The sequence below is a fragment of the Mesocricetus auratus genome, unplaced genomic scaffold (assembly GCF_017639785.1).
Source record: "Mesocricetus auratus isolate SY011 unplaced genomic scaffold, BCM_Maur_2.0 Super-Scaffold_100014, whole genome shotgun sequence".
Lineage (NCBI taxonomy): Eukaryota > Metazoa > Chordata > Mammalia > Rodentia > Cricetidae > Mesocricetus > Mesocricetus auratus.
In genome coordinates, this window is record NW_024429197.1 from 53,782,664 (window position 1) to 53,806,693 (window position 24,030).

The 24,030-nt window shown below is 38.3% G+C and overlaps 1 protein-coding gene across 11 annotated transcripts in view; it reads left to right on the forward strand.

The window, feature by feature from the left end:
• Positions 1-24,030, forward strand: part of Bnc2 (basonuclin 2) — a 399,488-nt gene that overhangs the window by 171,896 nt on the left and 203,562 nt on the right. The window contains exon 1 of one of the 11 annotated variants that reach the window (XM_040757214.1): positions 9,850-11,721. The exons of the other annotated variants lie outside the window; for them this stretch is intronic. The gene's annotated coding sequence lies outside the window, so the exon portion shown is untranslated. Of the gene's footprint in view, positions 1-9,849; positions 11,722-24,030 lie in introns of those variants that run through there. 11 annotated transcript variants of the gene reach the window in all.

A 24,030-nucleotide genomic window follows, 5' to 3' on the forward strand; every position in this document is an offset into this window, starting at 1 on the left:
CACCAGGGTTCTCTATTACACCGTGGTTTTTAAAGTTTCGAAGTGTGAACTGTCCTTCCTATGATGTCACTGATGATATATTTTGAGTGTGTCTGATTCTGAGATGGTGTTTTGCTATTAAGAGAATTGAGATGAATCCAGTTTTCTCCCACCTATAGATTTCCACCATTTTATTCTAAATGCTAATTGGTGATCTTTGCTTTATGAATGATATCCAGGAGTACAGTCTACAATTTTTATCCAGCCCCTTAATATTAGCAAACACCATGTGTTTTAAAATGAGCAGTCTTTCCCTCTGCTCTGTCAGTGGAAGCTACATCAAAACAAACACAGGCATTTAAAATTGATGCTGATTATGAAATGAATTTCCTGAGGGGGGAGATAGGGAGAATTTTTAGAACTTTGGGGGAACAATTGTACTTGCAAGTTTTGGTGAAGTTATACAAACTGAAATTAAACATGTATAACATGTATGCCAATGGGGGGAATAGATATTGAATTAGGTAAACACTTTCTTTCTTCACGCTTTAATGCAAGGCCTTAACAATTTCTTCATTTTTGAGTGACTAACAACATTGAGGAGACTAAACATGAACCCCTCTCAAAGGTCAAGACATTAACTAAATGTCTATCTCTACCTCACTGTAGGTGTCTGTCTGTGTAAGTTAAAGCACGTGGGTGCATAAATTAATTAAAAAACAGCCAGTGATATAAATCAGACTTATTTGGTACACTGGTGAAATGAGCATTGTTTATAAGATTATCTTGTTATTTAATCTCTTCTGTGTAAACCTGGCTGGTTGGCATTATGAAGTAATAATACAATTAATGTGATGATGGTATACTTTTTCTCCTACAGGTCTGATCCTGCAGGCCTTTCTTGACGGATTTGTATATATAGAACAGCAATAGAAGTGGAAATTTTAATTAGCCAGATTCCCTCCCTCCTCCTTTGTGTATGTCTGGTTTTCTTTCTTTCTTTTATTTTAAAGTCTCAAAATGTCCCCAGAGGTTTTCATTCTTTTGAATCAGTAATCTGCTGACCCTGGAAGAACAAATTGCCTTCAGATATTATTTTCTCAAAACTGTGCAAAGTTCATTATCAGAGCTACCTGCTGTCTTCAGCTACACTGTGCTGTGCTGCTGGGTCTCAAATAAAAAGAAAGTTTTACTTATAAATGAACCCAATTAGGAATTTCTTGAATAAACAAAAGGCTCTTTTTCTTTGATGTACAAAGGAATTTTATTTATAACTATTAGTCACATAAGTCTATTCTTTACATAAGCAAAGACCATTCCTTATCTTTCGTATGAAAATGAGTATAGCTATGGAGCACAATATAAACACATTTAAGGATGCAAGAAGGTATCCTGACAATGTGTAAGGTTTCTGTTGATACTTAGGATTTGATTCACAACTTTTGCTTAGTTTCTTGTTTCTGGGCCCCATCCCCACCTACTATCTGACTCTGCGAGTTGATTTCTTTATGTTACAAGTTAAAAACTTGACTTTGGGGAAAATCAAAGATCTGTATGTTACTAACATTCTTCTCAGTTTGCCTAACTGTCTTTGGCATTCCTTTATGCTTAATCTTTGATGACAGTGCTATCCAATAATTTTATAAATAAATTGCAAAAGAAGACATACGCAATTTCCTCTTCTAGACTCTTTTGTGAATAGAAGTTAGACTGAACTTCATTGTTGTTGTTTCCACTTAAACTTAGAGAGGCTAGAACTAGAACAGTCCTTTTAGGATTGTACATAGGGCAGCTATAAATGATTTGATGTACTCTCAATTGTGATTTTTCTTTCTTTTTAATCTTGCAATATCAGCTTCTTTATTGGCCAGCATTGATAACAAACATTTTAAACCAAATATTTGAAAGTCTGATTTAGACGTTTTGATATCATTTTCATGTGTGTCACTGTTTGAATAGTGATCATTTATCTTGCCATAGCAATATCTTTGAGGCTCAGTAGTTTGTATCTATGGTTTTGGGGATTATTAACCAAAAATAAATAAAACATAAGACTAGTCACCCATGATTGGTTTGCTAAGAATTTACTTAATGAAAAAAAAAGTGTTAATATATGTTCGGATACATTTTCACTCTTCAGTTCTTGGTTATACAGCTTAGGTTGTAAGTTACTGTTAAAGTATTCGGGTACATTCACTGGTTCTAGGATACTTTCTGGAGGCCTTTCTGATACTATGTATAAAACAAGTATTGGGATCAGGGTATCTGTTGACACCAGGAATGTTGTGCAGCAGCGCATCCTCTGTGTTGAAGAGGTGACTTAATTGTGGGTCAGATGCTGTCTTCAACCTGTTGACTAGATGCAGCTTCTAACACCTGATAGGAGGGAGGTTTCAAAGCACTGAGAAAGCGACATGGAGCTGTATGTCATGTTCCTACCTGGGAGTGATGCCTATGACTGAGCCCATGAGAAGTCCTAAGATGTATAAGTCAACCAAATAGATGCCTGTTGACAGAGGTGAAACAGTGGTTAAGGCTAAGTGTAGCAAGGGCTTTGAGTTTTTCTAATGTTTGGCTTCTCCATAGGTCTCCTATATCTGGATGTGATAAATCCAGCCTTCCTGTGCTTTTCTCGTTTATCATCTTTATGTGTTGCTCTTTACTATTGTAAGTTATGTCATTGTCTCATCGTTTCCTCCATTTTGAAGCAGTCAGCTATTATTTTATCCACTCATTTTAGGACATCCTTTGAAAGGTAGCTTAACATGTGTCCCTCTGAGACAGATCATGACATTAACTTCTATGAAGGGTTTAGGGAAGAGCTTGGGGAAGAAATGGCATATGGGAAAACATTGTAAAGGTTAGTGTTGAGGTGATCAGTACTACTACTACTGATTGGGCTTATCCTTGATAAGGCCTTCAGAAGCAGGTCTTGAATATGTCTCCCATAACATAAATGGGGAAATGTTTGCACATTGTCTCTGATTTTCTGTTAATTACTGTGGCCCTCTTACCACACCATACTTGTGGTCTCTGTAGTCATAAGCACATGGAGCAAGTTTCAGATAAGGTGGCTAGTTAGCTATCAGTGGTGACGTTGGCTAGTGTGTCTGTAACAAGAAGTGAAATGGAGAACATTCAAAGCTAATGGGAAACTCATGTTGATTTCACTTTGTTCTGTATACAGAGCTCCAAAATATTTGCTGTTCTACATCTGTAGGTACTGTAGTATTCTTCATGGGTAAATTCAGCTATACTTTTAAGCACCACTTTGCTATTTGAAAGGATTGTTTGTATTTCTCACAGTAATTTCTGGCAGTTCTTGTAATCCTATTCATGTTAGGACCAGGGCGATCATTGTTTTGACACAAGTTTTTAATCCACACCGAAGTATAAAATATCCATATATGTTATCACAATTATATCCCAAGGTCTTTGGTTTTGTAATAGGGGAATGTTGTTACCTATTCAGCTACTCTTAGTGTTTTTGTCTTTAATTTTTACTTAAAGCAAAATCGTATCCCTTGGTGATTTGACTATTTAGGAGTTTCAGAAATGAGCTCAAACCTTCTCTGTAGTTTTCCAAATGGTCACTGGAACCTCAGTAGGTATAATTAATGCTTTTATTGAGTCATGACATATGATAAGTTGAGGAAGAGTTGGAATAGAAAAGAGTGTTAAGAAAAGCTAAACGTTGTCCCCAGTGGAATCCAAACACTATGTGTAATTTGTTACTTGTTTGACAAAAGAATCTTTTCTAGAAACCAACTTCTACCAGAAGCAGCTGATCCACACAGTTATTATGTGTTTTAATTGTATTTAGATATCTTACCTTAGAGGCATGGTCCCCAAATTATAACCTTTACCACAGATCACGTAGAAGCAATGAATAGGTTTCTCCTATCCACTTGGAAATCCACCTTAAGTCTCTTAAACAGCTTTTGCTTTTTACAAGTACAGTAAAGACCTTGATTTCTTTCTGCGTACTACATGACTGGTTTCTGGCTGTCCTTGTTTATAATGAATTACATGTTATTATAGTAGAGAGACTTTAAGGGAGCAGAGGAGATCATGTTCTCCATTCATTCAGGAAGGTAGAAGACACACATTGCAAATCAAACACATAGATAACACCTTACATATTAAAATTTGTCCAATTTGTTTTTAAAGACAAAAGAACTGAGTAGGGAAATATCAGAAAGGAAGACTTTACTGTGGTTTTACAGCAGCTTTAGTTTCCTCAATCATTCTGGAAATTGTTACCTAGTGAGACGTTTTCTCTTATTCGTTCCTTCTCCAACTCAGAAGACACACCACTGCCTCCTTAAAGAAGGTCAGTTTATTCTGCTAGAACTTTCTCTGAGTCTGAGTGAGATGTACAGGTGACGACTTGAGGTTTAAAGGCCTTTAGGGTAAAAATACAGCCTCAATTGTGTATTGGAATATCATGTGTAAAAGACAAGGAGATTTAGATTGTAAGGAAAATGATTCTTTTTGTGGGATTTTCAGGAACAATTTCTCTACCTGTGGTCGGTCACTTTCAATGTATGGCAGTTGCTTTCCATTATAATCTCAAGAGCCAATCAATACATACAATATTATGCAACTTACAGTTATATTAGAACCAAAATATGTCAAGTGTGGTTTCTGAGTGGTTGATTTACAGTAAGTGTTCTTCAGTCCCCAAAGTGGGTATTATGACTAATTTGAACTCCCATAGACAGACATTTTTTCCATGTGAGAATTGTGTGAGTGTTGGGGGGAGGGCTTGTAGAGAAAAGAGCAGCAGTAACTCTGTCAATGTACTCACATACAGATTGATCAATTGTCATCTCCTTTGCATGTACATGGATTGTTATGAATTATTTGCTCACCCTGGGAGAGACGTGCTCTGAATTATAATAATTTAAAATCTGTGAATCTATTAAAACCATATTTGTAGCTCTAAAAAAATTGATATTCACTGGGCAGTTTGCCCAACAAGAGAAAGTCAAAGAGATTACATACTTATCCTAAGTAACAGCAAGCACTCTGCCAATTCTTCCTTTGAAAGAATACAACAAACCCAAATTATACATCTATGGTTAAGAAGAGGCAAGAAAAGAACTCAATATATCAAAATCAGAAAGTGAATTCCACGATAATGGTTTCAGTAATGTTTCAAGATGTGATTTCAGCAAAGGCCCAAGTCACTGAACTAATTGAAACTTAGATGGGTTTAAAATGACTTAAAGCACACTGGGTGGTTGTTAAATATTTTTACTTCTCTCGTTTACTTATGTGTCAATAGACTCTGAGATCACATGGGGTCAGAGCAACAACCTCGTGATTAGAAGGAGAAAGTAAGGGCGGTATAACATGAATGACTATCGTCTCAAGACTATCCTTGATGTTTCTCATCTAGGGGTCACAGATTATGGAGAAGTCAAAGAGTACTGAATGAGCAAACTGAGCCTTCACTGCCAGGTGCTGGCAATGTAACAGTGTGTTGAAATAAGCTGCATTTCTAAGGCAGTTCTTCCATATGAAACGAGGATAAGCAGCTGGATGAACTGTATTGTGTTCTATGGAAGGGTCATGTTTAGTCCTATTCATCTGTATTGTCTCAGCACAGGCCATTGTGCCTGGCACTTGTCAGGAAGGTGTGTGCATGCAGAATGAATGTGACCTATGTTGATCTTTGCATGGAATCACTGTGCAAATTGGCAAACCAAGGAACAGTGTGCAAAAAGGATACATGTGTTTTAAGTACAGTGTTTGAATGAATGTGGGATTTCTGTGGCAGTAGATTGGAGAACAAGCAAGCTTACCTGAAAACTCCTCCCCTCAAGAGGAAATGCATATTTGTGTATACCTGAATATTTTGCTGCTTTGAATGGTGCCCTGTTCATAGTAGATTCTGGGAAAGAATCCCATATTGCTTTCTTTCCTTGTAAACTTGAAATGAACTTTCCAAAGTACTTTCTTCTTTCCGTATTAAGAGTTTGATAGATGTTTGGGTTCACTGTATTTCTTCTTCTATTAATGTTGTAAAAGACTATCTCATTTAATGTAATTCATATCAATAAGAAGTTGAAGGTACCATCTGCCCATATGAATTTCACTTTCTTATAATTGGGAATAAGCTTCCATGGACTGTGGAGGATGACTTCTTCAAATTATTACATTTAGAACGAGGTAGAGAGTCCCACCATTAATTTTCAGTTAACCATAGCATTTGTTGTCCTGTCCAGGAATAGTACTTCAGTTGTTGGTTTTTTGTATCTTAATTTTTGCACAGTGTAGACCCATCAAGGGAACTGTGGATTTTATTCTTGTAGAGATCTGTTAAGTCTGAAAAGTGAAACAAAACAAAAAACAACAAATAAATAACACCCTGAATAATTATAGCACTCCAGAAATTGGCTAGCTATTAAACAAATAAATACTGATGTTACAAAGTAGAGTTGGGTAAAGGAGGTGGATGGTTACATCTTGCTTCCTTTACTGGATGAACCACCAAACACGTACTAGTAGTTTTAAAACACTTGCATGTACACTGAGCCTATGATTTGTGCATGTGTGCAAGGTGTGCCTCTGACATTAGTGTTTACTTCTGCATTTGTTTGTTGTTTTTGAAACAAGACCTCACTATGTAGATCAGGATTGCTTCTAACTGTAATGCTCTCTGTCCTCTACCTTCTGATTGCTGAGATTATGGATATATGACCAACTAGGATTTTCTTTTAATTGGAACCCTACAGTGTTCCTTCTTGCCTTAATTTTTTGAGTGAAATCCCACATTAGCACTAGTTCATAAACATTTGAACTGGGATGCATGACAATTGTAACTGTAAAGTAGAGAAAATATCAAAAGAAAAAATACAAGCATTCATGTTAATAATGCTATTTTTTTTTGGTTTTATGAGACAGGGTTTCTCTGTATTATTTTGGAGGCTGTAGGCCCAGCCTAGCCTCGAACTCACAGAGATCCGCCTGCCTCTGCCTCCCGAGTGCTGGGATTAAAGGCGCGCACCACCACTGCCCGGCTAATAATGCTAATTTTTATTGAAGTAAAACAGATACCATTTATTCACAGCATGACAGATTTTTTAAAAGCTTATATCACCTTAAAACTGTGATACTATATACATGAATGTTAATCATATTTTGTATCAATAGCAAAAGAGATAAACTTGCTGTTTTCAGATACCATGTTTGAAATCAAGAAAACGTCCTTGATTGGCTCAGTGTTGAAGGGGTTGAGCACAAAATCACCTAGGTCTCAGCAGTGGAAGCTGAGATGGGAGTTTTGACATTTTAACTTAAATTGTCAACAGACTTTACATGTTGTTTACTGAACTGTCAGTTGCCTTGTAACATTCAGGTAATGGAAAGTGTTAGCTAGTAGCAACCTTTTTGTGTATGTGTTTTTAAATTGTTGTTTTAATTAATTGCACTAAGTGTCTTTAATGTCCCATGCCTCTTACTGAAAGGGTCATGATAAAAGAAGCAAAATAATATATATATATATATATCATTATAGGAGAAAACATTTGCCTCAAAGTTGGCAGAGATCAAGGGAATGTCAAAATTACTGGAGTGAAGAAAACAGAGAATTGAAGATGAGACCAAAACCAGATAGATAGAGATGCCCTTGGGCAGAATATAGTTCTGTAGGAAAATATGTTAGAAGGTGGGACTTCATAGGAAAGATTTATTTTGTGGGGAAGTATATTAAAAACCCCATGATCTTTTATTTATTAAAATAGAAATTCAAATTTTATGCAAGGTATACACAAAGTATTTTAAGTACTGGACTATTTTGCAAATATATAGATTCTCTGAATGTGCAACAATTTACCATTCATACTTTTTCAAATAAAATGTTAATTTCACATAACCCCCTTACTATTTTTAATTCTGGGAGTTCTTACTGTAATTGTTTCTAGAAACGAATTACATGACTTTTATTTTTTCAGTTACTGATGATTTCCTGTGGTGAGTTGAGCAGAGAGGAGTTTATGTTTTAGATATTTTTTGGCTTATCATTTTAATAAAGCTAATGCCTAATTATGAGTAAAGAAAATTTGGAAATTTTCAGTTACAATAATGAAGTTAGACTATGTAGGTTAGAAAGTAAAATTTGTTCTGATTGTAGGTGGTTAGAATGAAGACTATCTTATGTCCGTCCATTCCAGTCATGTCTTAAGCACTTCCCCGGTTGAAGAAGTCCTTAGGTTTAACAGGCAGAGTCTGTGTAGTTTCAGGACAGCACTTTGTGGTGATCTGTGGGCCATCCTAGTGCACAGAAAATGTCACCAAATAATAGCTGCTGGTGAAAAATAAAATTTATTTAGACGTGTGAGCATGCCATTTCCAAGATAGTATGGTAATGTACGCTCTGCTCATGCTCGGCTCAAGTAGTCCTCTCTCTTTAAAATCTTCCATGCGACCCAAACCCCAGTGCCTTTCTGTCCCTGTGGCCATTGTTCACACAGCTTTCTGTATGTTTGTTCTACTACACAGTTGAAGTTGTTTTCATTCTTACTCTTTTTTGGGGAGTAGTGGCTTTTTGAGACAGGGTTTCTCTATATAGCCATGGCTATCCTGGAAGAACTTGCTGTGTAGACAGACCAAGCTGACGTTGAACTCAGAGATCCACCTGCTTCTGTCTCCTGAAGCGCCTGGCTTAGTTATTCTTACTGGTGGTTATAATAGATAGAATCTTGACTCATGGCCCTATGTTTTCTATGACCCTCCAGGATACAGTACAGTGCCTTCATGTTTATGTCACTTGCTGAGTAGATATGCGAGGACTAGCATACGTGAATGAAAGGAAGGAAGAATAGAAAAAGATTTACTGAGTTGGGCACTTTCCCAGTAAGTACAAGGTCTTGGGTTCCGTCCTCAGCTCCAGGGGATAAGGGTGTGGGGAAGGAGCCAATCATGCTGGAGTAGGAATATGGTTCGGTGTATGTGTTTGGCAAACCTGAGGCCTGGGTTCAGTACCCAGCAATGTGTTCATATACTGAGTTACTCAATTCAATTTACAAGTGAAGAAAAGGAAAATAGTTTAACTAGAGTCGACCTTAGGTTTAGATACAGACCCAGTCACCAACTTAACCTGTTTTTCGTTCATGATTCTTTACCATAGTAATGAAGTTAGTATAATAAGGCTGGATGAAGTCAAGTTTAAAACAAGGCTAGTTTGCTACAGAGCAAATTTGTTAGCATGTTAGATAAGACCACAAACTACCTTTCTTTACATGGTTGCTTGTTGATAGACTTTTTCCCCCCAAAATGTTAGTTTCCTTGCTTTTTGTTTGTTTTGTTTCTGCAATTTTCAAGGATTTCTCTTTGATAAACCCCATGCCTAGCATCAGACCAGATTAGTATCCAGGCAGTTTATAGAAGTCATGTTTTTGTTTTACCCATAGAGAATTCTTCAAGGTGTAGTTACTTCCTACACAGCTAAATTCTCTTTAGTTCTCTCCTCCGTCCCAGTGCTAGCAAGGGCAGAGGCTAACCCTGGGTTTAACTGTGAGCTGAAGGACCAGCATTCTGTGCAGGTGTAGTGGCACTCTACTGGCTGGTAAGAATCATGATGATATCAAAGGGTAGCGTTGGAAAGAATTAGCACCCAAATGATCAACAATGGGGGCAGATGCCAGCTAAGCCCACCCACAGGGATTTGCCTCCCAGTTTTGGACTCTTCATTTACTATATCTAGGTAGACTCTAGACAAGTTCCTATAGGTTTAATAATACATTCATTTCAACAGGAAATTACCTATCAGGGCAAAGATTTTTTTGGAAAATTTGGTTCTTTTTTTTATGTGTATGTGAGTGTCTGCTTTTCAGGTTTTTCATAGGAAGTAAGGAAGATATATTCACACCTTTTTCTTTAATTCAGAATTTGAATGAGATTACTTAGAGACAGGGGCCGGCATTTTGAGGATGATTGAAATGATCCTGGTGTGTGTGTGTGTGTGTGTGTGTGGTGTGGTGTGTGTGGTGTGCTTGTGTGTGTGTTTAATAACATATGAAGTCACCTGAGTGTAAATTATAGAAAGATAATAAGAACTAGGGTATTGGAACCAAGAGCATGGAGATCATTTAGTGCAATGATTTTTAAAAATAAGTTCAAAGTCACAGACCTGGAGTGAGTAATATCACATTGCACAGAAATTGTCCTGTCTTAGATTGAACATGGGTGAGCTGGGATGACAGGGATGATTTCGATGGATGACATTTGTGTGCTAAGGATATTGTTGATGGAACGACTGCATTCTATGATGTAAATGGTCAGAAAGGATTTAAATAGAGTAGACTGTGAGCGTCCTAAGGGCAGTTCACAGCTTTGCCTCTTTATAACAGGGATGCTGATCAGGAACAGTGATGACATTGAAAGTACTTGCCTAGTGTTTTTTTAAACTAACCTCAGTAAGAAAGGTGTTGTGAAGCAGAAAACTCTTGCCAGTGTTATGGCATCTAATGTTTCCTTGCTTTGTTTTAAGGTAGGTATTTTCTCTCAGGGTTAGGTAAAAATCTGCCCAGTTATCTCTGGCCTTGCTTCATTGTAATTCATGCGGCTTTAAAGGTCTGGACTAAATTATTGGAGGTGTGGTGGATTCATGTAACATAAAATTTTGCCTTGGTTTCTTGTTCACTTTATAGGGTTGATGTGTCTACTGTTTTTGTATCATATGCTTGAAAACATCTTAATGCATAACATCATCCCCTTAGGGTACCAGAATACCCATGTCAAGTACCCAAAATACATTCGGGGCTACTATGTGAATGTTTTGCCTCTGAAAAGGAACTAGTGGGGAATTTAGTGGTTGAAGGGAACCTTTCTTTGTAATGGTTAACTGAATTGCTCTCACCTTGTAAGGCTCTAAATCCCAGCCTATTTTTTGAGGGAAACATATTTGCAGCTGTTTCAAATAACTGGTGGTTTGAAGATGACTGTTAATGTGGTTTGCTGTACACTCAAAAATGTAGACACGTCTCTGCTGTTTTTCTTTGAAGCTAAGGAGTTCAGATTAACTTTAAATTACTTTTATTCATTGGATCTTTAAGCTTCAAAAAATCCTCAGTTAATATTTAATTATGTAGTAGGTGTCTTGAGACGTCTACAAAGACATTTAAAACATTTTACGAAATTTTATTTATTAGTGGTTTTGTTTTTTAAATTTAGAGACCCATTGACCTGACATATACCCACATGCACAAAATTTAAAAACAGGCAAGAAAATGAGATGACCAGAATTCATGGCTGCTTTAATAGTCTCCAGAGAAATGGGAATGCATCAGGCTGGGCTGAGGGAGTCCCTGCAGATGGGAAACAACTGGAAACATTGAGCTTACATGGTTACTTACGTGGTTCCTGGCTTGTGAGGTAAAGAGCAGTAGAGGTTTCTCTTGTTTGGTTCACACATGCTCTCATCTGTGGGTAACTACCATAGAGCTATCTAGCTTACTAATTGCTCTTTCATATACAGCTGAAGTTGACCTCTATTAATGAATTTGGGGTTGAGGCATGATGGGAAGTATCAACAGTTTTATAAATAAGGACACTGTTTTGAGAGAGGTTGTGTGGTTTACCCAAGATTTCCTGTCTGAATGAGTGTTTTACCTACTGCTCTGTGCTCCTCTGGTGACACAGGAACAAATTAGGCTTGCCTTTTTCCTTCTCTCTAGGAGCAGAGAAAGAGAGCACTAGGTTGTAACCTCAGTTGTACCATGTGGCTTTGGGAAGGTGAGTTTCTTGAGCCTTGTTAATGTTTTTAAAATGAGAATGGTGGCAATTGCATTTTTGAGTGTTTGTGATTGAGATCCTGGATGGCAGGCCTGTTGCCCAGTACATTTTGCTGGCACACAGATCAATCTTGTTTTTCTTTCTTTTTAACTTTCTGTACAGAAAATGTGCCTTTATTTCTGGAAGCCAAATAGAGTCTACACTCTCCTGCACCATAGGCAGCTTATACCTCCTGTGAGGTAGGAGGTTCACACATAAGCAAGGGTTACAGAGTAGTACTATTGTTATTCTTTGTGTTAGGAACAGATGAGAAAGCAATGGTGATTTTGTGTGGAGGAAGGTTAGAAAGCAAGTGCCTTTTGAGCTGGTCCTTGATGCTTGAAAACTGGGGGTTTCCTATGGGAAGGCTTCCTGGTATGGCTAATACTTAATGGAGATGAGAAGGTAGGTTTATGAAGTTATTTTTAAGTGACTGTTTTGGTGTATTCACTCAACAAACATTAAACGAACATACTATTAATGAAGTGTATAGTTTCCAGGCACCTATGTGGTTGATGAGAGTACAGTTCAGAACATTTTGCAGTCCCGTCCTTTAGGATATTATATTCTAGTTGGATTATCAGTGGGCAAAATAGATGTGAAATATAATGTGGGCTATGGAGGAAAACAAAAATTTTAAAAATGGGGAATGAACTCTCTCACGTGCTCGTGTGCGCGCGCACATACACACACACACACACACACACACACACACACACAGAGAGAGGGAGAGATTCCCAGGTGATGTTAGACTGGCCAACTATGAAGAGATAGCATTTGTGCAGAGACTTAATAAAATGGTAGAGTGAGCTGTAGATAGAGCAAGTTTCTAGAATCTTCCAGCAGAGGGAAGAAACATAGAACCTTGAAAAGGAACAAGGTAGAGGCGAGGTGAATTTGAGAAACCACCTTCTGACTATCAGTGCAATATCCTTGAACCTCAGTAGGACACAAAGAAAACTTGGCAGCTTGGTAGAGTCTGGAATATTGTTCGGACTCTTTGTATTAAGTAAGCATAGTCACCTGAGTTCCCCCACCCCGCCACCTTTGCATCCTTCCTATGACCATCTATCCAACCATTTAACCACTATGTGTTGAATATTTCCTGCAACTCAGTCTGTTTTCTACTCTACCTCTTAACTGAATCCTGTTCAAATTTAATCTGTTCTAAGAAGACTACTGCAATTATCAATGGTTTATATATTGGTTTAATCTAATCTATGAACCTTGCTGATTATTTTAAGATTATTCAATCTGTTGCCATATACCTTCTGTTGGGATAGTGTCAGGCTGATAGGTTCTGCACTTTTCAGCCTTTGGAAAACACTTACAGGGAGAAGAGTTTAGGATAAAGGAAAGACAAGAGTGGTAAGGTGAAAGGGTTAAGAGAGTGCTGACATGGGTATCTGCTAGTGTGGTCGTCTGTTATGGGATAGTCACTGGATTGTGTTAAAATGCAGCCTTTTCTTAAGAGACATACTGAGTTGTTTATTGATGCCCGGGAGGATAAGGGCTGCGCACATACTTATAAGACCTATGATCTTTCCCAGAATTTAGAAGGATAAAGGAATTGCTAAGAATTTGACATTGGAACCGTTCCCTCTAATTGTGGCTTAGTCTGTTTCATGGGGGAGGGGCATGGAATCCAAAAGGTGACATCCTGAACAATATGGGAGCTATTCGTGGTTTAAAAAAAAAAAAAAGAAACCAAACTAAACATTTAGCCAAGAGCTCTTGGCTAAGTGCATGTGTGCTTTAGTTTCAGGCAGCATAAACTGAGGTGTACTTGTTTTGCAGTGACATTTAAGAAAATTAACTAAAATATATGGCCTGTTCAATATTTTCCCGTCTCTTTCCTTTCTCTACGGTCTTATGGCTGCTTTTCTTTTTCTGTACTTTGGAATTATTGCAGACATACTTACGAACACACATTCTGAAACTGTTGTTCATTGTAAAGACTTTAGCAATGAGCATTTCCATTCTTTCTGCACACAGTGCTGCTTTAGTTACTAAGCCATCACAGTGACGCCACAGTACAGATGCTCTTCACTACAGCTAGTCCTTCATCCCTTCATCCATGGGTGCTGTGGGTGTCATCCCACTCGTGTAGGAAGTCTATTATTGACCCTCTGCTTTTCCTCCTTAGGGGGTGTATTTGTTTAAAATGTATTGCTACATCTGTTAAATATACCAGTTTTTGAAAAATCAGAGTTTAAAAAGAACACTTCTAACACCAGCTTCCGTAAGATAAGCAAAATATCATAACCATTGTAGGTCCCAAGTTATGATTTAGGTGATGATATTCACATCATGACCTATGATACTGTGGAGAGGATGTAATATAGGCCTTACAAATTTATGTATTCATTTATGTAGTATTATGAGTAACTTCCTACCATCTTCAGGGATTATATGTTGTTCCATCACTTAGGGAAATAAGTTTTCTAAAAATAAGACAAGCTTTCTTCTACTTCAGATTTATTCCCTTCAGTTAATAAGTTCCTAGCTCATGCCCCTGTCCCTGTCTGACAGCCCCTTGTCATTGTCATTCAGAACTCCCATTAAAAAGGGAGTATGTCTCTAGATAGCACCTGCTTCTTACCTTATTTCTGCCTTTGCCTCTCCCTGTCTAGCTTGTGTCTGCTTCGAGAGCTGACCTCATCTCATGCATTTTGTTTTTTTACTTTTATCTCTGTGACATTTAGTGCTTTTTAATCATCTTTATTAATCTTTAGATTTTCTGATATTTCACTAATCTCAATCCTTACTTTCTAATTTGTTATTTTATAGTTTAGTTTTTATGTTATAAACATTGGTCTTGCCATGATATCATAATGTGAGTGATTATATACATTCCTGTTATTTTAATTTCCTTTTAATTTTCTGGTTGTTGCCCAATTTTCTCTAGCCTAGACTTTTCTATATGGCTTCAAGTTTGTAAGTTCATCTAATTCAATGGATCCTTTTGGAAGCTGGAGTTGGAGGCAGGCAGAAACTAGACTTCAGTGTCCACTCTTAACCTCTAAAAAGCCTCTATTGCATGATAGTGGTCTCACCATCCATGTTCTATCCTGTGATGCCAGCTGTATAATACTCCACTTAAGTGAGAAACCAGAAAGTCCTCCTCAACTCCTTTTCTCCAGTTCCTGCCAATTTCTTCCATTTCAAATGGCAAGTAAGCAGCTATTTCCTTATTTCTTCATCCAAAGTGAAGCCAATCCTTATAAAAATTGTTTCTCAGTGGCTATAAATTTCCACCTGTAAGAGTGGATAAGTTCTAGAGATATACTGTTCAATATAATGCCTAAACTTAATTACTAAATATGCTAAAAATTTGTTGGGACAGTAGAGAGATCCTATCATGTGTATTCTTAGTACAAAACAAAACAGAAGTAGAAAAATCCTTAAAGGAAGATGGCCAAAGATGCATTTATTACCTTAATTGTGGAGATGATAATGTGAACGTGTACACACGTCCAACTCATTAGATTGTTGACATTAATCCTGTGCACATTTTTGTGTAATCAATAAATCTGAAAGGGTTGCAGGGACTCCCATTGGCTTATTTTTTTAAACTCTCTTTTCAACATGGGCTTAGCTGTCTTTCTCCTTCATTATATGCTTATCTGATCTGCGCCCTGTAACTTTCTTGTTACTATTTTGTGTAGTACTAGGGGTTAAACCAAGGATCTCAGGATCTCACGTAGGGCAGAGGAGTATCTTGTAGAGCTGTCCTTCCCTCCTCTCAAAGCTGTATTTTGAGATTGAACTCATGAAGCAGGGGTCCATGAGCATGCTGGCCTCCTGTGTCAGCCTCTGGAGAGCTGCTATTGTGGGTGTGTGCCCCCAAGCCTGGCTACATTACTACTTTTGTACCTCCCACTCCCCAATGATGAGCAATTCCACTGGAGTACTGGAGAAGATAGAAAGTCTGCAACATTCTCCAGAGTTGTCACTTCTTTCATTACTTTCCATGCCTTGTTGTGATGGGCAAGTTGGGTTTCCTTTTGTTCTGTGTGTTCTTGGACAGAGTTAAACATTCTCTCCTCTACACCCTGCAATTCTGTACTCAGTCTTCTTATCGTCATAGTAATTGCTTCCGGGGTGTGTGTGCACACGTGCACATGTGCGTGTGTGTGTGTGTGTGTGTGTGTGTGTGTGTGTGCATGTGTGTGGTGAGATGCATGGTAGGAGCTTTTTGTGCTTTTGCTCACAGCTACCAGCAACTGTCCCTTTTCTTCCTTGTGACCCTGAACGAATCTAAACATTCCCAAGTGTTTCATTGACAACAGTCTGTTTCCTATTTACAATACCTTCCTATATATCCCTTTGCTGAGGTCCTTCTGATCACATGTGGTGCTTATTTTGTGACTTGTTCATCTTTCTTATATTTATGGATGCATATGTGTATGCATGCACATATGCATACATGTGCCACGGAGCACATATGAAGGTCAGAGTACAACTTGCAGAAGTTTGTTTTTTCCTTCCACTGTGTGTGTTGGGGAATCTCACTCAGGTTATCAGACTTGGTGGTAAGCAGCCTTACCCACTGAGCCATCCTGTTCATCTTTATGAACGTTAATGGTCAGAGTGTCCAGGGCTTCTAGAACAGTGTTAAAATTGAATGGTCTCCCGTCATCATGTGTTCATTAGATAGCCATGCCAGGTCTGTGCCTCACTCCTGTTCTAAATGAATAAGAAACGACAACCAACAATTTGAAGAATTTTGTTATTTCAAAAGAAAGTATTTGATTGTAAGCGAATTTAAGGTTATATCCTGTAAAGGTACATGTAGGAAGTTGTATAATTACCTTTGGAAAGACTTTTTTTTTAAAAGAGGCTACATTCTTGTGAGCCTAATTCATTTCCTTAATTTGTCTACCATGGTTGACATACTCTTTTTTATACCAAGATTTTGCCTATTCCTGGATGAAACAGTTGTGCCCTTTTATGGTCCTTTAGATATTTTTGATAGACACTCAGCGAGGATTTTTAACATAGGGAGATAAAAAGTCATGGCTGCAGAGATTTCCGAGTGAGTTAAGTTCACATTCCGAGTGTGTGTGTGTGTGTGTGTGTGTGTGTGTATGAGTGCTTGTGTGTTAATGGTGAAATGTACATGATAAATACCAACTCTTAAGTGATTCTAATACATTGCCTTAATTTTGGTAAATTTGGAGAATTAAGATTTCTGTGATAGCAGGGGTTAAAAACAGATGTAATCATGAAGTGCTCCATATTTCATTTATCTGCATTTTAATGATTCTCCAGCCTCCATTTCCCTCTCCTTTATGTGGGTTTCTGTACTATGAAGTATATGTGGCAAGTATTCTGATCTCATGGCCTACTCTGCAGAGGTGTATGTGAGTGAGACCCCTTTTAATCATCCGTATAATGATTGGTGGCTCCCTGTTGTTAAACCACAGTTATTGATCCATCATCGCTGAAGTACATAGCTGAAGGAGCTGGTGCTGTCAGGCATTGATTGACTAGGAAGGAAGTGTAGAGATATTCTAACTCACTTTTATTTTCATCAGCAACAGTTACAGTGGAGACGTGCGTGAGACCTCCATGATGGAACATCATTTTTTTCTACATTAAGAGGTGTCTGATGTGACTGAAATTGCTGGAATAACTCAAACGGCCGCGCTTAAAATATTTAGAACAGAAGAAACTGTCCAAAACCTTCTCATCTTCCTTGGCTAATGGTTCATACTCTGGCAAATAGATCTGGGGTAGTGGTAAGAAGAAAGAGTTCAGTATAAAATTATTCAGAAGCAAATTGAGCAACATATGATATATGTTAAAATTTTATAAAAGGCATTTCCAAGTTAATGTGGACAAAATGAGCATGTTTTGTGAACGCTAAATCATTTCCTGGCTGTTCAGATAAGTTCGCATTTTATGCCATGTGAGAATTGTGGCTCTATACACAAAAATTTTAGGTTAAGGACAAAAATTTCACAGATGGTACTTGTGAAATTGCCTCTCTGCTTTTTGCTCAGATTACATAGATTTAAAAATCAGAGGTGAACATTGTTTGTTTCCATGCACTATCAATAGCGCTTATGTTATGCCAGCTGTAATCAGAACAAAATAAAAGAACAACAAAAATAACGGTGGGTGGGTACATTAAGAGTGAAACCCAGAAACAGGACTGAAGCCACACTCTCCAGTGACATTTTTTCCAGGCCTCGGAGCCTGAGCCTTTGTCACTCTCCCTGAATGTTGTATTTTTGTTATAATTACAGTGTCTTGCCTGTACTTTGTCCCTCTGATCCTTTGTTAAAGCCCAGATCACTCTGTGCAGGCTGAGCTCCTAGGTGTGATTTATTGAGTGACAAGTAGCTGTAGGGTAGAGCTCCCGCCTCTGTACCTGAGTAAAGCATTAGACATCACAGAGCAGGGCCAGGCGGGAGGGGGCCGCAGAGTGGGGTGGGGAAGTGAAAGCACCAAGCGGTAGCCCAGCAGCTCCTGGATACAGATCAGAGGAGAGGTCTGCCACAAATCACCTAGAAACATGTCAGCCGCTGCATGTTTGTTGTTCTACACTGAGGGCACAGCCGTAGTCCAAAAGTATTGATTCTTTTCTTTGTATGGAGACAGAGACTGTCAGACCTAGCGGGCTGACCTTGGTATGTGGTGCAGACAACTATTCCCCACCCTGCTGACTAGATGAACCCCACAGGAAAAGCCGGGGCAAGAGATGCCAGTGTCCACTTCTCAGGCCCAGGGAGAACAGATGCCTGCTGAAACTGCTTCTGTTCTCCCTCCACCAGCTGCCCCCGCCCCCGCCCCCAACCCTGTGCTGCCTGTGACAGAACACGGGGAGGAAAGAATCCTAGAGTGAGTGTGTTCACTTGTGTGTGTCTCAAAATGTACAGAAAGAAACTCCTTTTCTTTATTTTACTTATCTGTAAGATATCCTGTGTGATCGTGTGTGTGTGTGTGTGTGTGTGTGTGTGTGTGTGTGTGTGTATTTTGTGTTTTTGAGGAGACAAGAAAAGACTGTTTTTGTGCATATGAAAAGAGGAATGTCAGTTTGAGGTCACTTAAGTATTTGGTTTTGGTCACTTTTCCCTTCCTTCTCAGTTCAGAAGTCCTTAGGGACAGGTGAGATGAAAGTAGCCACCTCTCCAACTTAATTGATCTTGTCTCTCTTTAAAGTTGATTGATGGTTAAACTGCGTAGATCCACCAGTCGTTGTGATGTCACTGTTCTCTTTCTCATCATAGACCCTGCAGAACTTTTAAATCGCTTTGCAGCATTTAAATATTTCCTACTTCCTTTACAAAATCAAGTATTTTTTTTTAGCCAAGCAAACTAGTGTGAATTTAGAATTCATGTTTACGCTGGCTAAATCTGAATAAGAATCCGAAGCCCACGTGGTGTGAGCCCATGAGCCACTAGGAAGAAGAGGCTGCAGCATGGCCTTCAGGAGACAGAGGTTTGTGCATGCATGCATGCAGACATTGTTTTCTTTCTCCTGTTGCCCTGAGAACCAGGGAAGGCTGTGCAGCCCCTTCCTGGAGAAGCTGAGAGCTTTGCTTGGTTCAGACTAAAGGAGGGTGCCTCCTGCTCCTCACTTTTAAGAATGTTGCTTCATGCACAGCTGCTGCAAGACTGAGCTGTTCCGTGACGAAATCTCCAGTACCTTTCAGTTTGTGCAAAGGATTCTATAAGACACCGATGGGTCAGCACGTGTGCCGCCGTATGAAGAACCCCCCCCTTCAAATTGAGGCTTTTCTTTCCCAGATATGATACTGCAGACAAACTCAGGCTATGTGGTAATATGTTGAATTTATGTAATCCAACATTAATCTTTGCTTGAAGTGAATTTTTTTTAAAGTGGCCAATTGAAGATACAAATAACAAGTTTGTGTAAGGCATCTTGAGCTCTTATGTTGGGATCAATTTATTTGTTGCATGTACGTTTTCATATTAGATGAGTTGAAATTATTATTTTATAACCTTAAAAACAAACCCAACAACCCATGGGATAAAAAAAAATCAGTGGCTGAGAGAGAGCATCCTTCTATGTGGAATAGGCTCCCAAAGTCCATTCGTATGCTAGGAATTAATACTGATCCACTACCGGAGACCCCATAGATTTCCGAGGCCTCCTCAATGACACCCAGGTTCAGGGGGTTGGATCAGAGGGCCTAAGCCCTGCTCCAAATGATATGACAGACTTTGAAGATCCTCCATGGAATGCCTCACCCCCCTGAGGAGCAGAAAGTGGATGGGATAGGGAGTTAGTGGGGGGGGGGTAGGGAGGAGGGGAGGGAGAGGAAACTGGGATTGACATGTTAAACATGCTTGTTTCTAATTTAAATTTTAAAAATAGAAGAAAAATCATTGACTTTAGAGTTTGTTTTAAACTCCTTTTTAAGAGGTAAGGGTTCTAATACTGTATTGGGGTTTCCATACTCTAAGATAAAAAGGGTTCCTGAAAATTGGCAATAGGGTGGGAGGATGGGGGGATGGTGGAGGGGTGTGGGAGAGGGAACTGGGATTGACATGTAAAACAAGCTATTTAAAATTAAAACAAAAAAATAAAAAAGGTTCCTGTAAAAGGGCTGTTAAGAAAAAACAAACAAAACCTGTATAATTCAGTTAATTATTTTTGTCTTCTTATATTCGTTCTAAACCATTTTCATTGTCTTTGTCAGACCTTTGCTTCTGGTTAGAAATGCCTTATATTTTAAAAGTTCAGAACAGCTAGACAAATGATTATTAAACAGAATTAAGGGGCTTGACTTAGGATATGTCATTGTTTTTGAAAAAGCACTTTCTGGTTATAAAGTGGGAGATAAGTGAACGTCTTATTTGTGAGTTACCCTGTAAGAAATACAGTGCAGGGAACAGATTGGGAGAGGTTTAAGATCTGAGTACTTAGTATTGCTATTTTTAACACCGTACTTTTCATTTAATATATACATGCTCATCGTCTGTCTTTCTCTCATGCCTGTATGTGTTATACCCACATGATTTACTACTGAAATCACATTGCTTTTGAAACTGTCTGTCGAGTTATCCCTTGTCTTGTTACTATCATGTTTGATTTCTTGGACAGAGACATAAATCACCATCTAATATGTAGGTCTTTTGAAGATGCACCCAAGGTTTATTGCCAGTAACAGACTAGTGGCCTTATGTGGACTTTCCATGAATAAAACAGATTGATGAGCCATTTTATAGCATCGCAAGCTGTATTATAAATACATCACCCTTTTCTGTAATTTAACGTGAGGAACAGCCTAATGAGCTCCCAGCCATGATCAGTCAGAACTGGGAGTTCTGTGTAGTGTCTAGGGCAAGGGACTGGGGGAGAGTAAGAAGTCTGAATCCTGTAATGTTCTCTTCAATTCAGTGACAAAAGTCTTTATAATATGAATCGTTTGAAATAACAGTTAAGTGAGACGAAATTTAGAGCCTGCCAGGGAAGTAAAGGGAAATAAAAGTAGGTCTGACTTTGCTTGTAGCCGGAAGCCTAAGGTGATTGTTTCTCTCTCTCTCTCTCTCTCTCTCTCTCTCTCTCTCTCTCTCTCTCTCTCTCTCTCTCTCTCTCTCTCTCTCTCTTTGTTTTTTGTTTTTCTGTTACTGGTTGAAACTATTAATAAAAATAGATGAACAAATTAGAAATATACCCAGTCTAACATCAACCCCACAGAAGATGAATGAGTAGATGTACTTAACTCTATAAGAACCTTACAAAAATGTTTTTGTTATGTTGACATCAGTGTTTAGACAACTCACAGGATCATATCATTGTGGGTCTTTGACTTTCTAACTGTTCAGAAAGCACATGGCACTCTGGGTTGCTCCAGGAATCATTTTGTGCATGTGGTCCCCCTCAACCTGGAAGCTGCTGTCTATTTTAATCTGGAGAGTATTTCTTTTTTTCTAAATGCAGTTGATTATGCCATGCCACCCTTTCCTATGTGTACCAGGTAAAGTTGTATTTTACATTTTTAGAAGTTAAGCTTTGGTCTAAAGCAGCATTTTTACAAATATAAATTATTGACTGCCTTCATAGAAACCATCAAATAATTTTTCCAAGTATGCTTATCTATCATGAAAGCATTGAGGCCGTTTGGTAGACTCAGGTTTGTATACTGTAGATGTGAGTTGCAGGGTGAGTGTAGAATTAAAAAGGCTCTAATTAGGCTTTACAGACTAGGTTAAAACAAGGTCATTACCACAGAGACATAAACATACCAGCAAGGACTCATCTTGCCTGGCCAGTCCTGCCTACACTCATTTGCATACAATATGTTTACAATTGTTAAAAAAAAGTTGTTTCTTATTAAAAATGGCTGACAAGTGACATTCTATTTAAAAACATATCTTCAGGTAGTCTCAATGTTGTTTTGAGTTTTGAAGAGTTGCTGTGCCTTGTAAATGACATTATTCATTTCATATTCTGTATTCAGGGCAGAGCTGTTTTGAAACCAACTGTGTATTTCCTTCGCCTCTGCTCTTTTGCCTTCCTCTCCAGTACTTCTGGGATGGAGTACAGACTTTAGGTCTAAGTTTATCTGACTAAAACCGTTTGTCTCTCTGTGTCATAATTTCCAAAACCATGGATTCAAATTTTACGTTTCTCCAGGGGAGTATATGAAAAACGATTGAAAAACCATACAGAGTAAACTTACAATGGCCTTGTTTTCCGTGGAAGTCATTGTTGGACATTTAATTCTATTCTTGTGATACCTCAGAAACTTGCAGCTAAGTGAAGTGCCTTGATGTGTTAGGATAGATTGACCCAAAGCTTTTACCCATGCTATTTATTTATGACTTTGTATCATCGTTTGAAGCTTACAATAGTGTATTATTTGAGAGACAAATGTTGACTGATTCATTGTGTATACACTGGGAAAAGATTCTGTCCTATTCAAGGTTTTGAAACTTCAACACAAAATCATGATGGTTTTAAGCTTGCACCTTAAAAGCTGGACTGTAGAAGTGACCTTCCCCCAATAGTGACTGATTTCTTACCAAACCTATCCACTCTTTCCCCTCAACAATCTAAGGGCAGAGGTTTTCTCCTTCTTGGTTTTCTTTCTGCTCCCCTGTCTTTCCATCTCTTAGGAAAAGCACTTGCTCACTACTATTTTTGATGTTCTCCTTGAATTCGGTAATGTGTTTCAGAGGGAAAGCAAAAGGCTTATGAAAGATGTTATCTGTGAACTTGATTCTCCCTGTATTTATGAAAGTCAAAAGGGCTTGTGTCTTTTCTTTTTACCAGGGACTCTGGGAAATCATATTCAGAACTAGCAGTTTTTGAAGACTTGTACAACTTCTAGTGACTTGCCTAATAAAATATTGTTTACTCACAGGCAGCACACAGTCTGTTCTTGAGTGGTTTGAATCTTGGTTGCAGCTTGAAGAGAACCACACTCTCATCTGATGCCTTGAGCTTTGGGAAAACTTTAGAGGTCGTGTTAGTTTCATTTTTTCTTTCACGGGATTCATTGCTTGACACTCTCATAGTGTGAGGTGAATGCATACGCATTTACACATGCGTGTTTATGAGAGTATGCTTCTAAGTACGCCTCACCTTTCATCACAGAGCCCAAGGGTGTTATGGAGTTATGCCTTTTGGTATCTTTGGTTTTATGCAGTGATTGATTCATACCATGTGTTTATCACAGGTTAAGAGCCTCTTATATAGTAACTGTCTGGTTTCCTTTAGAAGATACAGTTCTGCTGGAAAACTATTCCTAATGAATTGCAAATAGAGATCAGTTAAGTAAGTTGTGCTAATTATGTCATTTGCAAGATTGCTTAATGGTCAAGAGACTAGAAACTACTTGTCAAATGTTTCCTTTAACTAATGTGATATTTTTGTGCTTTTCAAATGACACAATTCATACAACATGTTTGATGGAACCTCATTAACCACCCCTTAGTTTACTTTAGAAAAATTGTATTATTAAACATGCCGTGATAGGTTCTGTCCTCATTACTTTGCATTTAGCCCGTTGAAGAGTCTTTGCTTTGTGACACCTCTCCCTAGTCCTTAGTCATTGAGGAAGCCAAGGGAGTTCCATGTTCAGATCATGCTTCTAATTTGCTTTCGAGAGTCATAACCACCAAATAAGTTATGCATGTACTCATCACTGCTGTCACTCTGCAGTCATGACTTAGCCAGTTCCCTCTAGGTTTGGCATCTTGATGTCCTATAGTTTGAATAGAAACTGAAAAACATCCTTTAAATTATACTTATTAGTGTGTGTGTGTGTGTGTGTGTGTGTGTGTGTG